This window comes from Chiloscyllium plagiosum, unplaced genomic scaffold (assembly GCF_037043375.1).
Source record: "Chiloscyllium plagiosum isolate Xiang-an unplaced genomic scaffold, Cpla_swu_hap1 HiC_scaffold_30, whole genome shotgun sequence".
Lineage (NCBI taxonomy): Eukaryota > Metazoa > Chordata > Chondrichthyes > Orectolobiformes > Hemiscylliidae > Chiloscyllium > Chiloscyllium plagiosum.
In genome coordinates this window covers 13073788-13093015 of record NW_028270168.1, presented here as the reverse complement: position 1 = coordinate 13093015, position 19228 = coordinate 13073788, and the positions used below count along the sequence as shown (strand labels likewise).

At 57.7% G+C, this 19228-nt stretch overlaps 1 long non-coding RNA gene across 1 annotated transcript in view; it reads right to left on the bottom strand.

Moving 5' to 3' along the window:
* Nucleotides 1–12415: 12415 nt before the first annotated feature.
* LOC122563529 (uncharacterized) overlaps nucleotides 12416–19228 on the bottom strand; it is a 41785-nt gene continuing 34972 nt past the window's right edge. The window contains exon 4 of the long non-coding RNA XR_006315626.2: nucleotides 12416–14318. This is a non-coding gene — a long non-coding RNA (uncharacterized LOC122563529). The remainder of the gene's footprint in view (nucleotides 14319–19228) is intronic.

The following is a 19228-nucleotide window of genomic DNA, read 5'->3' as shown; positions in this document are numbered from 1 at the left end:
GTCACTGGCGGCCCACGCACAACGTCAGTGGTCGCTGGCGGCCCCCGCACAGCGTCACAGCGTCACTGGTGGCCCCGCACAGCGCCACAGCGTCACTGGCGGCCCCACGCAGAGTCACAGGCGGCCCCGCACAGCGTCACTGGTGGCCCCGCTCAACGTCAGTGGTCGCTTGCGCCCCACGCACAACATCAGTGGTCGCTGGCTGCCTCGCACAGCGTCACAGCGTCTGTGGCGTTCCCGCACAGCATCACAGCGTCACTGGCGGCCCCGCACAGTGTCACTGGCGGCCCCCGCACAACGTCAGTGGTCGCTGGCGGCCCCCGCACAGCGTCACAGCGTCACTGGCGGCCCCGCACAGCGTCACAACGTCACTGGCAGCCCCCGCACAGCGTCACAGCGTCACTGGCGGCCCCGCACAGCGTCACAACGTCACTGGAGGCCCCGCACAGCATCACAGCGTCACTGGCGTCCCCGCACAGCGTCACAACGTCACTAGCGGCCCCGCACAGCGTCACTGGCGGCCCCCGCACAACGTCAGTGGTCGCTGGCGGCCCCCGCATAGCGTCAGTGGTCGCTGCCGGCCCCCGCACAGCGTCACAACGGCATTGGCGGGCCCACACAGCATCACTGGCGGCCCCGCACAGCGTCACAACGTCACTGGCGGCCCACGCACAACGTCAGTGGTCGCCGGCGGCCCCCGCACAGCGTCACAACGTCACTGGCGGCGCCGCACAGCGTCACAACGTCACTGGCGGCCCCCGCACAGCGTCACAGTGTCACTGGCGGCCCCACACAGCGCCACAGCGTCACTGGCGGCCCCCGCACAGCGTCACAACGTCACAGGCGGCCCCCGCACAGCGTCACAGCGTCACTGGCAGCCCCGCACAGCGTCACAGGCGGCCCCGCACAGCCCCACAGCGTCACTGGCGGCCCCCGCACAGCGTCACAGCGTCACTGGCGGCCCCGGACAACGTCACTAACGGCCCCGCACAATATCACTGGCGGCCCCGTACAGCGTCAGTGGTCGCTGGCGGCCCCGCACAGCGTCACAAAGTCACTGGTGGCCCCGCACAGTGTCACAGCGTCACTGGCGGCCCCGCACAGCGTCACAGGCGGCCCCGCACAGCGTCACAACGTCACTGGCGGCCCACGCACAACGTCAGTGGTCGCCGGCGGCCCCCGCACAGCGTCACAGTGTCACTGGCGGCCCCACACAGCGCCACAGCGTCACCGGCGGCCCACGCACAGCGTCACAACGTCACAGGCGGCCCCCTCACAGCGTCACTGGCGGCCCCGGACAACGTCACTAACGGCCCCGCATAACATCACTGGCGGCCCCGCACAGCGTCAGTGGTCGCTGGCGGCCCCGCACAGCGTCACAAAGTCACTGGTGGCCCCGCACAGCGTCACAGCGTCACTGGCGGCCCCGCACAGCGTCACAAAGTCACTGGTGGCCCCGCACAGTGTCACAGCGTCACTGGCGGCCCCGCACAGCGTCACAGGCGGCCCCGCACAGCGTCACAATGTCACTGGCGGCCCACGCACAACGTCAGTGGTCGCCGGCGGCCCCCGCACAGCGTCACAGTGTCACTGGCGGCCCCACACAGCGCCACAGCGTCACTGGCGGCCCACGCACAGCGTCACAACGTCACTGGCGGCCCCCTCACAGCGTCACTGGCAGCCCCGGACAACGTCACTAACGGCCCCGCACAACATCACTGGCGGCCCCGCACAGCGTCAGTGGTCGCTGGCGGCCCCGCACAGCGTCACAAAGTCACTGGTGGCCCCGCACAGCGTCACAGCGTCACTGGCGGCCCCGCACAGCGTCACAGGCGGCCCCGCACATCGTCACAACGTCACTGGCGGCCCCGCGCAGCGTCACTGGCGGCCCCCGCACAACGTCAGTGGTCGCTGGCGGCCCCCGCACAGCGTCAGTGGTCACTTGCGGCCCCCGCACAGCGTCACAACGTCACTGGCGGCGCCGCACAGCGTCACAGCGTCACTGGCGGCCCTGCACAGCGCCACAGCGTCACGGGCGGCCCCCGCACAGCGTCACAACGTCACTGGCGGCCCCCTCACAGCGTCACTGGCGGCCCCGGACAACGTCACAAAAGGCCCCGCACAACATCACTGGCGGCCCCGCACAGCGTCACAAAGTCACTGGTGGCCCCGCACTGCGTCACAGCGTCACTGGCGGTCCCGCACAGTGTCACTGGTGTCCCCGCACAGTGTCACAGGCGGCCCGGTACATTGTCACAACGTCACTGGCGGCCCCGCGCAGCGTCACTGGCGGCCCCCACACAGCGTCAGTGGTCACTTGCGGCCCCCGCACAGCGTCACTGGCGGCCCGGCACAATGTCAGTGGTCGCTGGCGGCCCCCGCACTGTGTAACAGCGTCACTGGCGGCCCCACAGAGCATCACAACGTCACTGGCGGCCCCACACAGCGTCACAATGTCACTGGCGGCCCCCGCACAGCGTCACAACGTGACTGGCGGCCCCCGTACAGCATCACTGGCGGCGCCCGCACAGCATCACAGTGTCACTGGCGGACCTGCACAGCACCACTGGCGGCCCCCGCACAGCGTCACAGTGTCACTGGCGGCCCCCGCACAGCGTCACTGGTGGCCCGGCACAATATCAGTGATCGCTGGCGGCCCCCGCACAACGTCAGTGGTCGCTGGCGGCCCCCGCACAGCGTCACAGCGCCACTGGCAGCCCCACACAGCATCACAACGTCACTGGCGGCCCCGCACAGCGTCACTGGCGGTCCGCACAACATCAGTGGTTGCTGGCGGCCCCCGCACAACGTCAGTGGTTGCTGGCGGCCCCTGCCTAGCGTCACAAAGTCACTGGCGGCCCCCGCACAGCGTCACAACGTCACTGGCGGCCCCCTCACAGCATCACAGCATCACTGGCGGCCCCGCACAGCACCACAGCGTCACTGGCGGCCCCACACAGCGCCACAGCATCACGGGCGGCCCCCGCACAGCGTCACAATGTCACTGGCGGCCCCCTCACAGTGTCACTGGCGGCCCCGGACAACGTCACTAAAGGCCCCGCACAACATCACTGGCGGCCCCGCACAGCGTCAATGGTCGCTGGCGGCCCCGCACAGCGTCACAAAGTCACTGGTGGCCCCGCACAGCGTCACAGGCGGCCCCGCACATCGTCACAACGTCACTGGCAGCCCCGCGCAGCGTCACTGGCAGCCCCCGCACAGCGTCAGTGGTCACTTGCGGCCTCCGCACAGCGTCACAATGTCACTGGCGGCCCCGCACAGCGTCACAACGTGACTGGCGGCCCCGCACAGCATCACTGGCGGCGCCCGCACAGCGTCACAGTGTCACTGGCGGCCCCGCACAGCATCACTGGCGGCCCCCACACAGCGTCACAGTGTCACTGGCAGCCCCGCCCAGCGTCACCACGTGACTGGCGGCCCCGCACAGCATCACTGGCGGCCCCCGCACAGCGTCACAGTGTCGCTGGCGGCCCCCGCACAACATCAGTGGTCGCTGGCGGCCCCCGCACAGCGTCACTGGCGGCCCTGCACAGCGTCACTGGCGGTCCTGCACAATGTCAGTGGTCACTGGCGGCCCCCGCACAATGTCAGTGGTCGCTGGCGGCCCCACACAGCATCACATCGTCACTGGCGGCCGCACACAGCGTCACTGGCGGCCCCGCACTGCGTCACAACGTCACTGGCGGCGCCACACAGCATCACTGGCGGCCCCCTCACAGCGTCACTGGCGGCCCCGGACAACGTCACTAAAGGCCCCGCACAACGTCAGTGGTCGCTGGCGGCCCCCGCACAATGTCAGTGGTCGCTGGCGGCCCCGCACAGCGTCACAACGTCACTGGCGGCCCCGCACAGCGTCACTGGCGGCCCCCGCACAGCGTCACTGGCGGCCCCCTCACAGCGTCACTGGCGGCCCCGGACAACGTCACTAAAGGCCCCGCACAACATCACTGGTGGCCCCGCACAGCGTCAGTGGTCGCTGGCGGCCCTGCACAGCGTCACAAAGTCACTGGTGGCCCAGCACAGCGTCACAGCGTCACTGGCTGCCCCGCACAGCGTCACTGGCGGCCCCCGCACAACGTCAGTGGTCACCGGCGGCCCCCGCACAGCATCAGTGGTCGGTAGCGGCCCCCGCACAGCGTCACAGCGTCACTGGCAGCCCCCGCACAGCGTCACAGCGTCACTGGCGGCCCCCGCACAGCGTCACTGGCGGCCCCGCACAGCATCACTGACGGCCACGCACAGCGTCACTGGCGGCCCCGCACAGCATCATTGGCGCCCCCGCACAACGTCACTGGCGGCCCCACACAGCGTCACTGGTGGCCCCGCACAACATCACTGGTGCCCCCGCACAGCGTCACTGGTGTCCCCGCACAGCGTCACTGGTCCCTGGCACCCCCGCACAGCGTCACCGGTTCCTGGCGCCCCCGCACAGCGTCACTGGTGCCCCTGCACAGCGTCATTGGTCTCTGGTGTCCCCGCACAGCGTCACTGGTCCCTGGTGACCCCGCACAGCATCACTGGTCCCTGGTGACCCCGCACAGCATCACTGGTCTCTGGTGTCCCCGCACAGCGTCACTGGTGACCCCCCCCCATACAACATCACTGGTCGCTGGTGACCCCCCCATACAACATCACTGGTCACTGGAACTCCCACACAGCATCACTGGTGTGCCTGCACAGCGTCACTGGCGGCCCCGCACACGTCACTGGCGGCCCCGCACAGCGTCACAACGTCACTGGCGGCTCCGCACAGCGTCACTGGCGGCCCCCGCACAACGTCAGTGGTCGCTGGCGGCCCCCGCACAGCGTCAGTGGTCGCTGGCGGCCCCGCACAGCGTCACAACGTCACTGGCGGGCCCACACAGTGTCACAGGTGGCCCCAGCACAGCGTCACAGCGTCACTGGCGGCCCCGTACAGCGTCACTGGCGGCCCCGCTCAACGTCACAACGTAAATGGTGGCCCCGCACAGCGTCACTGGCAGCCCCCGCACAACGTTAGTGGTCGCTGGTGGCCCCGGCACAGCGTCACAACGTCACTGACAGCCCCGCACAGCGTCACAACGTCACTGGCGGCCCCGTACAGCGTCACTGGCGGCCCCGCTCAACGTCACAACGTAAATGGTGGCCCCGCACAGCGTCACTGGCAGCCCCCGCACAACGTCAGTGGTCGCTGGCGGCCCCGGCACAGCGTCACAACGTCACTGGCGGCCCCGCACAGCGTCACAACGTCACTGGCGGCCCCGCACAGCGTCATTGGTGGCCCAGCACAACGTCAGTGGTCACTGGCGGCCCATGCACAACGTCAGTGGTCGCCGGCGGCCCCTCCACAGCGTCAGTGGTCGCTGGCGGCCCCCGCACAGCGTCACAACGTCACTGGTGGCCCCCGCACAGTGTCACAGCGTCACTGGCGGCCCCGCACAGCGTCACAGCGTCACTGGCGGCCCCCGCACAGCGTCACAGCGTCACTGGCGGCCCCGCACAGCGTCTCAACGTCACTGGCGACCCCCGCACAGCGTCACTGGTGGCCCCGCACAACGTCACTGGCGGCCCGCACAACATCACTGGCGCCCCCGCACAGCGTCACTGGCGGCCCTGCACAGCATCACTGGCGGCCCCGCACAACGTCACTGGCGCCCCCGCACAGCGTCACCGGTCCCTGGCACCCCCGCACAGCGTCACTGGTGCCCCTGCACAACGTCATTGGTCTCTGGTGTCCCCGCACAGCGTCACTGGTCCCTGGTGACCCCGCACAGCGTCACTGGTCTCTGGTGTCCCCGCACAGCGTCACTGGTGACCCCCCTCATACGACATCACTGGTCGCTGGTGACCCTCCCATACAACATCACTGGTCACTGGTACTCCCGCACAGCGTCACTGGTGCCCCTGCACAGCGTCATTGGTGTCTGGTGTCCCCGCACAGCGTCACTGGTGACCCCCCCATACAACATCACTGGTCACTGGTACTCCCGCACAGCGTCACTGGTGCCCCTGCACAGCGTTATTGGTCTCTGGTGTCCCCGCACAGTGTCACTGGTGTCTCCGAACAACATCACTGGTGCCCCTGCACAGCATCACTGGTCGCTGGTATCCTCGCACAGCATCACCGGTCACTGGTGTCCCTACACAGCGTCACTCGTCGTTGGTGTGTCTGCACGGCGTCGCTGGTCACTGGTGTACCTGTGTGGGGACACTGGTCACTGGCTTCCCTGTTGTGGGCTGCCAGCTGCCAACCTTGCCTTGGACACTGGGAGTTAGAGGCCAGGGCCAGGTGCCTGAAGCCAAGAGAAGGGAGGAAAAGAGGGAGAAAACAAGGAAAAAAAAGGATAAAGAATGGGCGGAGCAGATGAACTCCGGCTGGAGCATCTTATTCTGCTCCCATCTTACCAGAAGAAAGCACAATACATGCTGGGAATTGTAATCCACGACTTTTAACTCCCTTTAACTGATTGAGATTTTTTTTAGGAATTTCCATGAATGTAAGCTACAAGGTTCTCAAGAAACACCAGTGAAAATCAAAACATTGTTACATACAATTTGAACATAAGAAATTACCAAACGAATTTGTATAAAGGATAAGCTTCTGAAGCTAAATTTTTCATGAAAACATAGGTGGCTGACTTTTACACAAAGGACATTTTTGGAAGAATTAAGATTCACCCTCTGCCATCACCTCAGTGTTGTAGTTGCTCCTATCAACTCTGCCCTTGACATATGGAACTGAACTAACTCCACAGAGGCCAGTAGCCTGTCCGTCAAGTCACCCTTTATTTACATGTGCACAGTACATAATACTGATCCAGCAGCCTCAGAGCAGCTCTCAGAATGAACAGAACCTCTGACACTCCTATTTTCTAATTTTTTTTTCCTTTCATGTGCAGGTGTGAGATAGTGAGAGACACAAGGTGTACGAATCTTTATTCAATTTCCACCACCAGGAAGAAAGGAAAACAGCCGAGTGGCCAGTGACAAGAAGTGCCCTTCACATCAAAGGGCAGTGCTGTGTGATCAAAACAGTGAAGGGGAGGGGAGGGACTAAATCAAAATAGAGTTGGACGGGAAAATAATGCACTCCACTCCCTGCGGCGCCCACCTCTCCCTGAACAACTCCAGGGTGTTGGTGGACACCGTGCTCCTTCTCCAAGGACACCCGGGCCCTAACGTAACCGCGGAAGAGGGGCAGGCAGTCGGCCCTAACGAACCCCTCCATGGCCCGCTGCCTGGACCTGTTGATGGCCAGTTTGGCCAGGCACAGGAGCAGACCCACGAGGAGGTCTTCAGACCTGCCCTCCCTCCTCCGTACCGGGTGCCCAAAGATCAGGAGCGTGGGACTGAAGTGCAACCAAAAGCAGAGGAGGAGGTTTTTCAGGAAATCAAAAAGGGAGTGCAAACGCCCACACCCAATATACACGTGGTCCACGGACTCCACAGCACCACAGAACAAGCAGTTGGGCTGGGAGTCCGTGAACCACCACAACCTGCGGTTGCAGGGGACTGCTGCGTGCAGCACCCTCCACCCCAGATCCCCGAGAGAAAGGGGGAGGACTCCCGCGTAGAGAGCCCTCCACTGGGGATCCCCACCGTCCGGTGGCAAATGGGCACGCCAAGGCGTGTCCGGACGGTGGATGAGGGAGAAGAGGTGGACGGTGTGCAGCAGCAGTCGATACAGGGCCCGCCTTTTTACATCCTTAAAAAGGGACAAAATGAAAATTCCTGAGGCGGCTCAGGTTGTGGGGCACAGGCTCCCGCGGGAAGTACGGGACCTTGGGGCCAATGTGAAATTCCGTCCGGGCTGGGGTGAGCGCGGACGGGATCCCACCGCACACCTGAGCGTCCTCCAACTGGTGCACTACGTCGGGTCCGAGCACCGCCGTTTTAAGGCGTCGGATGGCGGTGGCCACGCACCGGACATCTACCGCTGCCCTGCCTGCTATGTCCTGCGGCAGCGTCCAGCCCAGGCCCCCGGCACCCAGCACGTCCCCGACCCTGGTCACCCTCGCCGCCACGGCCCTCCCCTCCGACAGCCACTCGAACCCGCGAGTACGGAGGTGCGGATTCCTGAGCAACGGCTCCCTGACGACAGCCGCTACTCCAGCCGGAGGGTAGGCGCGGCACGATTCGACCATGTTCCAGACAGTGATCAGGTCCTGGTAAAAGACAGGCAGCGTCTTGAGGGCGACCTCCAAACCGTCACGGTCGACGAACAGGAGCTGCGTGTCGTAGTTGAGGTTACGCACCTGGCGGAAAAAAAATACGTCGCCAGGGCGCACCACCTAGGAGGAGGCTCGACGTAACGGTATCGCTGCAAGGTCTGAAGGCGGAACGTCGCGACCTGGGTGCGGACGCACACCAGCGACTGACCGCCCTCCTCAATAGGGAGACTCAGAACCTGCGCAGCGACCCAGTGCATCTTTTTGTCCCAGAAGAAATCGACCAACGTTCTCTGGATGTCAGCGACAAAGCCAGGAGGAGGGACCAAAGTGACCAGCCGGTACCACAGCATGGCGGCCACCAGCTGGTTTATGACCAGCACTCGACTCCTGTAAGATAGCACTCGGAACAGTCCTGTCCAGCGGCCTAGGCGAGCCGAGACTTTGGCCTCCAGCTCCTGCCAGTTGGCCGGCCAGGATTCCTCAGCCGGGCTGAGGTAGACCCAAGTTAGAGGAGATGGGTGGTACTCCAGCTGAAACCCCGTAACTCCTCCGGCAGAGAGTCCACCCGCCACGGGCCGACCAGTAGTCCGGAACATTTGGCCCAGTTGATCCTGGCGGAAGACGCCGCCGAGTACACGGCCTGGCACTCGCGCATCCTCCCCAGGTCAGACGGGTCGGTGAAAGTGAGGAGCACGTCGTCGGCGTAGGCCGAGAGGACCACCCCCGTGGCCGTGCCGCGCAGAACCAGCCCCGACAACCTCCTCCGCAAGAGGCGCAGGAAAGGCTCCACGCACAGGGAATACAGCTGGCCGGACAGGGGGCAGCCTTGACGCACTCCTCTCCCGAAGCGAAGGGGCGCCATCAGGGACCCGTTAACTTTAACCAGACACTCTGCGGCGGCGTACAAAAGTTGGATCCGGGCGACGAACTGTGTCCCGAACCCGAATGCCCGCAGAGTCCCGAGCAGGTACTCGTGATCGACCCTGTCGAACGCCTTCTCCTGGTCGAGAGACAGGAAGGCGCTCGGCAGACCAGACAGTTGACAGAAATGGATCAGGTCCCAGACCAGTTGGCGTTGTCGTGTATCATCCAGCCCGGGACCGTGTAGGACTGGTCCGGGTGAATCATGTGGGCCAGCACGGAGGCCAGGCGAGAAGACAACACCCTGGCGAAGATTTTGTAGTCTGTGCTGAGGAGGGAGACCAGACGCCAGTTCTTGAAAGAACAAAGGTCCCCCTTCTTTGGCAGCAGGACGATGACCGCCCTGCGCCAAGAAAGGGGCAGCTCTCCGGCATTTAGATACTCCCCCAGGACCTGTGCGTAGTCGCTCCCCAGGATGTCCGAGAACGCCCTGAAGAACACCACAGTCAGCCCGTCCAGCCCCGGGGACTTGCCCCCCCGAGAGCCGGTCGAGGGCGCCGGTCAGCTCCTCCAAGGTGACAGGAGCATCGAGCCTTCCGGCGTCCTCCAGGCCGAACTGCGGCAGGTCCTCCCACAGAACTCTGCGAGCATCCTCGCTGGACAGATCTGAAGAGAACAGAGCCGTGTAATAGTTTCGGACGTGGGCCCTGATACCCTCTGGATCCGAGACGAGGGACCCGTCGTCGGCCAGCAGCATAAGGAGCTGCTGGGTGCCACGCCTTTTTTCCAGCGAGGAGGAGCTGGATCCGCAACCTCACGTACGCGCCCCGAGCCCCGATGAGCTGCAGGTCCCAGAGCACGGCCTTCTTCTCTTCGTACGCCCCGCGCAGGGCCGGGTCCACGTCGGGCTGACCAAGGCGTGACTCCAGGTCGAGCATCTCCCTCTCCAACTCCCTGATCCTGGATTTCCGCCTCTTCGTCGACCCCCTCGCGTACTCCTGACAGAAAGTGCGGACGTGAGCCTTTCCCACGTCCCACCATAGCCTCAGGGAGGGGAAGCTTCCCTGCTTCCTTCTCCAGCCGGCCCAAAAATGACGAAACGAGTCCCGGAACCGCTCGTCCTCCAGCAGCAGGTTGTTAAAGTGCCAGTACGCGGAGCCCAGCCTGGCGCCGAACGGAAGGAGTTCCGCCCACGCCAGGTGATGGTCTGTGCACGACACTTGCCGCGTGGAGGCCTTTGGAAAACAGGAGGCATACGCCCGAAGGTGAAGGCGATGGAGTCGGGCTGGAGATTCTGCCAGATGTCCACCAGCTCGAAGCACTTGATCAAGTCCCCCAACCTCTTCCCCGACGCGCAGCCAGTGCGGGCACCGCCGTGGTCCCTGCCCTCGAGGACGCAGTTAAAATCTCCCCCGAGGACAACGCACTGGTTCTCGTCGATGGAAGCGAGATGAGCGGACACTTCTTCGAAGAAGCTCGCTTGCCTCGGCCCGGCCAGGGGAGCATAGACGTTCACCTAGTGAAGCACCGCGCCCCCCAGCCGAACCGTCAGGTGAAGCAAACGGCCTGGCACGGGCTCCCTGACCCCCAAGATCTCTGGCTGAAAATGCGGGGCCAACAGGATAGCCACCCCGCCAGATCTGCGGGTGAGGTGACTCATGTAGACCCCCCCCCCCCTCGCCACTCCAGGAGCCAGGTGGCTTCGTCTCCCGGGATAGTGTGGGTTTCTTGCAGGAAGCACACTGCATACCTCCTGTCCCGGAGGACCGAGAGGGTCTGGAATCTGCGCTGTGACTCCCTGCTGCCATTGATGTTGAGGTTGGCTATAGTTGTCTTCATATCGGAAGCATCGTGCAACCACCACCAGTACATTTAAAAAAAACTATATCCATTTACTGGGAGGATGAGGGAGGGGCACAGAAGTCCCTCACCCGCAGTGCCCCCAGGAAGTTCCTGACTCGCTTTCGCTCGTTCATGTCGAGCCCAGGCGCCTGGTGAGCAGCGTCAGCCGACCAGTAGACTCTCTCGAAGGAGCTCCAGCGGTCGAGCACCAGTTGGGCTCTATCCCGGCGACTCCGAGTTTCCTCGACAAACTCCCGGTGTTCCTCGAGGGGGATGAGGGGGGAGATCGGTGGAGGGCACCTGGGACACGAAAACGTCACTGGAGACAGACTCCGCTTCGTCCCTGGTGTCCGCCACCAATCCCGAACCCTCTGGCTTAGCCCCCGCTACTGGGGCTTGTGGTGTTGACTTCGGGGGAGGGGGAGTGGGTGTGGCGGCGCCACCCTCAGCCGTTGGTGTAGGCAGGGCAGCCTTCTGGGTGGGGCAGTTTTTTCTAATGTGCCCCACCTCGTGGCACAGGTGGCATCTCATGCCATCCGCAAGACACGGTAGGCCGCGCCCTCATGGAGGAGGGTAAAGGAGCCCTCGGTGACCTCCTCCCGGGCCAGGCAAATGAACACCTGGCGTCGGAAGGAGTATACGTGCCAGAGGGCAGTGTCCTTAAGACCGAGCAGGAGCGGTTGGACACCAGACCGGATCTCCCCCAAGGTGGTGAGGTGGGGAAGAAGGAGCTCACTGGCAATGAACAGTGGGTCGTTGGAGATCACAACTCTCTGGCCCGTGACCTCCAAAGGGTCAACGGGCAAATGTGTCCCGCCCACAGTGAGCCCCCTCTCCACGGCCAGGTGGACCGCCTGCTCGGTCTTAAGGAAGAAGACGGCCTTCCCGTACATCCGGGCTGCAGCGACGATGGCCAGTGGGCCGACCACACTAGCCATGGCCTTGCTGCAGGCCTCGATGGACATGTTGGGGTGGGGATAGGCCTTTACCCCCAGGCTGGGACTGTTTTCCCTGGAGCATCGGAGGCTGAGGAATGACCTTATAGAGGTTTAAAAAATTATGAGGGGCATGGATAGGGTAAATAGGCAGTCTTTTCCCTGGGGTCGGGAGTCCAGAACTAGAGGGCATAGGTTTAGGGTGAGAGGGGAAAGATAGAAAAGAGACCTAAGGCGCAACTTTTTCACACAGAGGGTAGTACGAGTATGGAATAAGCTGCCAGAAGAAGTGGTGGAGGCTGGTATAATTGCAACATTTAAAAGGCATTTGGATGGGTATATGAATAGGAAGGGTTTGGAGGGATATGGGCCGGGTGCTGGCAAGTGGAGCTAGATTGGGTTGGGATATCTGGTCGGCATGGACAGGTTGGACCAAAGGGTCTGTTTCCATGCTGTACATCTCTATGACTCTAAAGAAATGTTAGTGTTTTTATTTTGATGTATTCATTAATGGAGCAGCAATACAACAGCCCTTGCCAAATCTTCAAACTAAAGTGTTATGAAAACAAATGAGAAATAAAACACAAATCAGAGTCATTTATTGGCCCTAATCCAAATGTTGGATTAATTTAATGCTACGTGCTTTTTGGGAAATATTTGGATCTGCAGCCAAATAACAGATATATCATTACAAAGAAAACTTCCTATGGATTTTAAGAACTTCTTCAAGTAATGCAAAAATGTGCATATCAGATTAAGCTGAACATGAAATGTAACACACGTATCACGAAATGTATTTATATATAGACAGAGGCAGACAAAAAACAATTTTGTATTGTCACATTGTTACACTTTTCCTTTTATGATAACTATTTCTAGTGTTCATAGAATAATAAATCATGCTTATTCCTTGCACAATTTTGTATACCAGGAGATACTAAATCTTCTCATCTGCTGATCGTACCAAGCTCGGTGGAAAATTAAGCTGTGATGAGGACACAGAGAGGGTGCAAAGAGTAAAGTGAGTGCGCAACCACATGGCAGTTGAACTATAATACAGTGAAGCTTGCAAGTTGTACATTTTGATTGTAACAATAAAAAGGAAGAATATTTTTAATAAGGTGAAAAACCTGTTAATACTCAAAGAGACTTGTGAGCACTCATTCGTATAAGGAATGCAGAAAGTCAGTACGCGTGTGCAGCAAGCAATTGGAAAGACAATTATAATGTTGGTCTTTATTGGAAATGGCTTGAACATCAGGAATAAAGAAGTATTGGCAAGATTGTACATGTCTGGAATAATGTATGCAAATGTGATCTCTATTTTTAAGAAATGTACTTGTATTTGATGGTGGTATAGCAAAGAATTACTGGAATGAAAGGGTGACCAATAATGAGAAGGTGAGTAAATTGAGTTCATATTGTCTGGCAATTTTGTTGTGAAATACAAGACTCTGAAGAGGCTTGAAAGGGTAGGCATGTTTCTGTTGGTTAGAGAACTAAAACATGGGGCTACAGACTCATGATAAGGGGCCAATCATTTTGGACTGGGACAGGAGAAATTATTTCACTCAGAATTATGAATCAATTGAATTCTACCCCAGAGGGCTTCAATAAATTTAAAACTGGGATAGATAGATGTTTGGTCGTTCATGAAACCAGTAGATATGGATAAGGACAGGAAAGTGGAATTGAGTCAAAGATCAGCCATGATTACATCAAATGATGGTACAAGTTCAATGGGCAGACTGGTCTTTTCCCGCTCCAACTTCTTGTCTTCTTGTGATTCGTCCCTCATCAAATTATTGATATAATATATCACTTACAGTGCTCATGAGACTGACACAAAGTAACTCACAAGCGGTAGGATTATCAGGCATCATGAGGATGATGCATTTGCTGCACACGTTGATCTATGCAAGAAGAGGCAAAAGCTGTGGAGGAACTTTCATAGAAGCATAGAGTTCTAATGGTGTAGATAGAGGCCATTTGGCCATCGAGTCTAGAACCAACCGTCAGAAGAGCATTTCACCCAGACGCACCCCATCCCTGTAACCCCACATTTAATATGGTTGATTCACCTAGTCTACACATCTCTGGACACTATAGACAATTTTACATGGTCAATCAATTAGACCTGCACATCTTTCAACTGTGGGACGAAACCAGAGCACCTGGTGGAAATCCACGCAGACATTGGGAGAATTTGCAAACTCCACACAGACAGTCTTTAATACTGTATCTTTACAAGACATGTTGTGTCTTCTAAATGTGATTTCCTTGCATCAGGACATCTTAACTGATGGGTTGGTGATGTCATTTCCTGTTCTTTTTGATGTGTTTGTTGATAGAGTTCCGGTTGGAATGCCATATGTCTAGGAATTCTCGTGCATGTCTCTGTTTGGCTTGGCCAAGGATGGATGTGTTGTCCCAGTTGAAGTGGTGTCCTTTCTTATCTGTATGTAAGGATACTAGTGAGAGAGGGTCTTGTCGTTTTATGGCAAGTGGCCTGAGAAAAATAACCAGAAATGACATCACCACAGGAAATGACAGCACCAACCCAAAGAAACCCAAACATATAAATAGAAAGCAGGAATCAGCAGCAGTGCTTTGCCTGGAGGCTTACTGAAGATGTTACCTGGTAGGGTGACGAAACATCTGGAAATGAACCTTCCAGCTCAGCGAGCAAACCTACATCCAGAACCTCAACCTGAGCTACAAATCTCAAAACTCGCTAAGCTGATAGGCAGCTGGTCGAGTTTCTTTTCCTATCCGGTGCCTTCACAAAAGTAATTCGAGTCACCAGAAGCTGTTGGCAAATCCAAGCCAGGCATTGTTTGGTTCCTAAAGGCTACCTGTTGAGACCAACTTGAAAGAAGATCAATGGCAAACATGAAACTCTTTTTTTTCCCTTTGTGCTGTGTGGTGAGGTTCTTAGAGAGAGACTGTGTCCAGGGGTTGAAAGCAATGATATGGCAATCACAGGCATCCACTTTATCCCTCATCTTTGTCTCTGAAGAGGCAGGTGTTCGTGCTTTGAGGCCCTTACGCAGTCAATCTTTGACTACTTAAGGGCTTTAATTGCTGGCAAGTCAAGAAAGTTGCCAAAGGACTTACTTCTTCAGCATTTACTTGCACAGGTGGTGAGAAGAGAGTGAGTTTTTCTCTAGTTTTTCTCCCCTCCTTGTCATTTCCAGGAAAGGGAATACTCGGCCCGATGTCTAAAATATTTAAGTACATTTACTAAAATGTTGCTATCTTGGAGCCAGAGTTTGTGACATTCTGTCTTAATTTATGTTTTTTTTGTACAGCTTGTTGCTGAACCCAGCTTCTGTTAGCACACATTACACTGACCTTGTCCAATTTAACCTTTATGACTTCTATAGAATTTGGGATAAAATTAATGCATAAGGTGGTTAAAGAATAATGATAACAGACATAAAAGAATTGAAAAACACAGCTGCAGAAAACAAACTACAAACTAACAAAATTCAAAAAGATAAAAATATCCAAAATCATTTTCATTGACTTCAGTTTATCTGACAAATAGTTTCAAATACACTTTTACATTGAGGCATTATTGAAAGATAAACAGCCTCACAATGTTATGAGTTAACCCACTGTAATCAGCATCTTGGCATTCTGTACAGTCTTCCTTTTTTTTGCCACTCTCTTCCTGAATGTATAGTCATTGTTGACACTTGAACATACAGTGAGGATTATTCAATTCTTTCCACACCTAGCATACATGTTCCAAATATAGCAGTTATTAGATAATCAGTAATTCCTAGTCCATCAAGAATATGGTCAGCTGTAAGACGCAATGGGCAGAATCTTGCTGAGATAGCAGTCTGGATAACCAGTAAGAGACCTGCACTGCCTCTTTCAGGGAAGGCTCACCAAATCTCATGACAATCAGGCATTGAGGAGTCTCTGGATAGGCCTCCACCTGGAATCAAAACTCTAGAGAACCAAGCAATGCACAGCAAGAGCTGTTGGCCAGTCAGAAGCTGATGGGACTTGTGCTCAGCAGTGCTATGATTAGGGTGGCCATCTATAGGTCTTAATTGATATCAGGGGGATAGATCAACAATGAGAGCCCTCCTACCCTAGACTTTATTTTAGTGAATGCAAGAAGGTAGTGGGGATTGTGTACACCACTGCCTTGCCAAATTAAATAACCTTCCCATCTCTAGGATAGACAGCTAAAAGAACAACAGGTCAGGCAGCATCCAGGGAACAGGAGAATCGACGTTTCGGGCATAAGCCCTTCTTCAGGAATGAGGAAAGTTTGTCCAGCAGGCTAAGATAAAAGGTAGGGAGGAGGGACTTGGGGGAGGGGCGTCGGAAATGTGATAGGTGGAAAGAGGTCAAGGTGAGGGTGATAGGTCAGACTGGGGTGGGGGTGGAGAGGTCAGGAAGAAGATTGCAGGTTAAGAAGGCGGTGCTGAATTCGATGGATTTGACTGAGACAAGGTGGGGGGAGGGGAAATGAGGAAACTGGTGAAATCCGAGTTCATCCCTTGTGGTTGGAGGGTTTCTAGGCGGAAGATGAGGCGCTCTTCCTCCAACCGTCGTTTTGTTGTGGTCTGGCGATGGAGGAGTCCAAAGACCTGCATATCCTTGGTGGAGTGGGAGGGGGAGTTGAAATGTTGAGCCACAGGGTGGTTGGGTTGGTTGGTCCGGGTGTCCCAGAGGTGTTCTCTGAAACGCTCCGCAAGTAGCCGGCCTGTCTCCCCAATATAGAGGAGGCCATATCGGGTGCAGAGGATGCAATAGATGATGTGTGTGGAGGTGCAGGTGAATCTGTGGCGGATATGGAAGTTTCCTTTGGGGCCTTGGAGGGAGGTGAGGGGGGAGGTGTGGGCGCAAGTCTTGCACCTCCTGCGGTTGCAGGGGAAGGTGCCGGGAGTGGAGGTTGGGTTGGTGGGGGGTGTGGATCTGACGAGGGAGTCACGGAGGGAGTGGTCTTTATGGAATGCTGATAGGGGAGGGGAGGGAAATATATCCTTGGTGGTGAGGTCCGTTTGGAGGTGGCGGAAATGACAGCGGATGATGCGCTGTACATGGAGATTGGTGGGGTGGTAGGTGAGGACCAGTGGGGTTCTGTCCTGGTGGCGGTTGGAGGGGCGGGGCTCAAGGGCGGAGGAGCGGGAAGTGGAAGAGATGCGGTGGAGGGCAGCGTCGACCACGTCGGGGGGGGAAATTGCGGTCCTTGAAGAAGGAGGCCATCTGGGTTGTGCGTTTTTGGAACTGGTCCTCCTGGGAGCAGATGCGGCGGAGTCGAAGGAATTGGGAGAATGGAATGGCGTTTTTACAGGGGGCAGGGTGGGAGGAGGTGTAGTCCAGGTAGCTGTGGGAGTCGGTCGGTTTGTAGTAGATGTCTGTGTTGATTCGGTCGCCTGAGATAGAAATAGAAAGGTCGAGGAAGGGGAGGGAGGAATCTGAGACTGTCCAGGTGAATTTGAGATCGGGGTGGAAGGTGTTGGTGAAGTGGATGAACTGTTCAATCTCCTCGTGGGAGCACGAGGCAGCGCCGATACAGTCATCGATGTAGCGGAGGAAAAGGTGGGGGGTGGGGCCAGTGTAGTTGCGGAAGATGGATTGTTCCACATATCCTACGAAGAGGCAGGCATAGCTGGGGCCCATTCGGGTGCCCATGGCTACTCCTTTCGTTTGGAGGAAGTGGGAGGATTGGAAAGAGAAGTTGTTCAGGGTGAGGACCAGTTCAGTCAGTCGAAGGAGGGTGTCAGTGGAAGGGTACTGGTCGGTACGGCGGGAAAGGAAGAAGCGGAGGGCTTTGAGTCCTTCGTGATGGGGGATGGAGGTGTACAGGGACTGGATGTCCATGGTGAAAATAAGGCGTTGGGGACCGGGGAAGCGAAAATCATGGAGCAGGTGGAGGGCATGGGTGGTGTCCCGAACGTAGGTGGGGAGTTCTTGGACTAAGGGGGACAGGACGGTGTCAAGGTATGCGGAGATGAGTTCGGTGGGGCAGGAGCAGGCGGAGACAATGGGTCGGCCGGGGCAGTCAGGTTTGTGGATTTTGGGCAGGAGGTAGAAGCGGGCAGTGCGGGGTTGTGGGACTATGAGGTTGGAGGCGGTGGATGGGAGATCTCCCGAGGTGATGAGGTTATGGACGGTCTGGGAGATGATGGTTTGGTGATGGGGGGTGGGGTCATGATCAAGGGGGCAGTAGGAGGAGGTATCTGCGAGCTGGCGTTTGGCCTCAGCGGTGTAGAGGTCAGTGCGCCAAACTACTACCACGCCTCCCTTGTCTGCTGGTTTGATAGTGAGGTTGGGGTTGCAACGGAGGGAGTGGAGGGCTGCGCGTTCCGAGGGTGAGAGGTTGGAGTGGGTGAGAGGGGTGGGGGAGTTCAGGTGGCGGTTAATATCGCGGCGGCAGTTGGCTATGAAGAGGTCAAGGGCAGGTAGGAGGCCAGCACGGGGATGGGGTGTGTTGGAGGCGGGAGAAGGGGTCGTCAGAGGGTGGGCGAGAGTCTTGGTTAAAGAAGTAGGCACGGAAGCGAAGGCGGCGGAAGAATTGTTCGATGTCACGCCGTGTGTTGAACTCATTAATCCGAGAGCGTAGGGGAATGAAGGTGAGGCCTCTGCTGAGGACTGATCTTTCAACACACGGCATTGTTCCATATCTGCCACAGATTCACCTGCACCTCCACACACATCATCTATTGCATCCTCTGCACCCGATGTGGCCTCCTCTATATTGGGGAGACAGGCCGGCTACTTGCGGAGCGTTTCAGAGAACACCTCTGGGACACCCGGACCAACCAACCCAACCACCCTGTGGCTCAACATTTCAACTCCCCCTCCCACTCCACCAAGGATATGCAGGTCTTTGGACTCCTCCATCGCCAGACCACAACAAAACGACGGTTGGAGGAAGAGCGCCTCATCTTCCGCCTAGGAACCCTCCAACCACAAGGGATGAACTCGGATTTCACCAGTTTCCTCATTTCCCCTCCCCCCACCTTGTCTCAGTCAAATCCATCGAATTCAGCACCGCCTTCCTAACCTGCAATCTTCTTCCTGACCTCTCCGCCCCCACCCCAGTCTGACCTATCACCCTCACCTTGACCTCTTTCCACCTATCACATTTCCAACGCCCCTCTCCCAAGTCCCTCCTCCCTACCTTTTATCTTAGCCTGCTGGACAAACCTTCCTCATTCCTGAAGAAGGGCTTATGCCCGAAACGTCGATTCTCCTGTTCCCTGGATGCTGCCTGACCTGCTGCGCTTTTCCAGCAACACATTTTCAGCTCTGATCTCAAGCATCTGCAGACCTCACTTTCTCCTCCAGCTAAAAGAACAAGAACATTCTGCCCAACCCCTCTCCACTCTATCTTGCTGCTGTGTGATTTTTAGCTTTGTCCACCTCAGTTCAACACTGGCATCTCCA